Source organism: Meleagris gallopavo, chromosome 29 (assembly GCF_000146605.3).
Source record: "Meleagris gallopavo isolate NT-WF06-2002-E0010 breed Aviagen turkey brand Nicholas breeding stock chromosome 29, Turkey_5.1, whole genome shotgun sequence".
Taxonomy (NCBI): Eukaryota; Metazoa; Chordata; class Aves; order Galliformes; family Phasianidae; genus Meleagris; species Meleagris gallopavo.
The window spans coordinates 3,281,855-3,283,159 of record NC_015039.2 but is presented as its reverse complement, the minus strand read 5'-3'; the positions used below and the strand labels follow the sequence as shown (position 1 = coordinate 3,283,159).

Below are 1,305 nucleotides of genomic sequence, written 5' to 3'. Positions count from 1 at the left end.
GGCGGCTGCGGGCAGAAGCGCGGCGAGGAGGCAGAGGAGCGCCGGGAACGGCTGCATGGCGCTGACGGCGGTGGCACTGAGGGGCTCCCGGTGGGCGCTGCCTATTTGTAGCCCGCGGCCCCCGCTGCCCCCCGCTGCTCCGTATGTTTGCACGCCTAATGGGGAAGGAGGAGGCAATCAGGGTTTAAGGGATTAACGTAATTGCAGCCTTCCCCTCGCTGGGTGCCACAGCCCCAAAGCAAACCGCCCCCTCGGAGCAGTCTGGCTCCGGCGCCGCGCGACTCCGGCGCTGTCCCTGCGCTCGGTGCAGCCCCCCCAGCGCCCACGGGGGTGACGAGCTTTGCACCTTCCCTAATTGCTCTGCTAACGAGGTGTCCGCTGCCCGGCTCTCATCTCGTGAGCAAACCCCAGACGGGCTCCGCCGGTGCTGCAGGCGCTGCCGGGCCGCTCTGCAGTGGGACGAGCGGTGCGGGGCCCGTCCTGGCGCGGTGCTGCGCTCCGGTCCCCATCGGACTCATGGACACGTCGGTCCGTCCGTCCTCCTGCTGACCCTCGTCTCTCTACCCGGGGCCTCAGTTCCCCTCCACCCCACACACAACAGACGCAGACAGTTGACGTGGTCTGGGGTACCCCGAGCCACAGCGCTCCGAGCTGATCCCACCTGCAGCTCCCCTCGGGGCTCAGCCGAACCCCCCCCATCCCGCCCCCGCGTGTTTGCACAGCGGCTCAGGGAGCAAATATTGACCCGTCATCCTCAGGTCCGTACTCCCCATCTGCCCCCCGCTGGCTCCGGTTAATTCCCCCCTCCACAGCCTCCGGGGGGGGGGAGTGGTCCGGCGCTCCCCCCGTCCTGCAGCGCTCCGCCACGACTCCGGTATTCGGCTCCGCTTTGCTGTTGCTTCGAAATTGCACCCGCTGCGCTCCCACTGAGGGTTGGGGATGGGTCCCCATCTGCAGCGAGGGCAGCACTGCTGGAGCGGTGCAGAAAAGAGTGGATGCATGCGTGTGCGCGGGTGTGCAAGGGAGTGCAGGGGTGTGCAGGGGTGTGTAAGGGTGTATAAGGGTGTGTAAAGGTGTGTAAGGGTGTGTAAAGGTGTGTAAGGATGTGTAAGGATGTGCAAACCCGCATCCGCATCGCGCCCTGCTGCCGGCACAGCGCAGCCCGCGTAGATCCCTCAACGCTCCAACGGCGTTCCCAGCAGAGGGGGTATAGCTCAGTGGTAGAGCATTTGACTGCAGATCAAGAGGTCCCCGGTTCAAATCCGGGTGCCCCCTCATTTTTATTTTTTTTTTTTAATTTCTTTT

At 64.9% G+C, this 1,305-nt stretch overlaps 1 non-coding gene across 1 annotated transcript; it reads left to right on the top strand.

Moving 5' to 3' along the window:
- The first annotated feature begins 1,203 nt into the window (after window positions 1-1,203).
- On the top strand, window positions 1,204-1,275 carry TRNAC-GCA. The gene has a single exon. It is a non-coding gene; the product is annotated as a tRNA-Cys (tRNA).
- The last annotated feature ends 30 nt before the right edge of the window (window positions 1,276-1,305 follow it).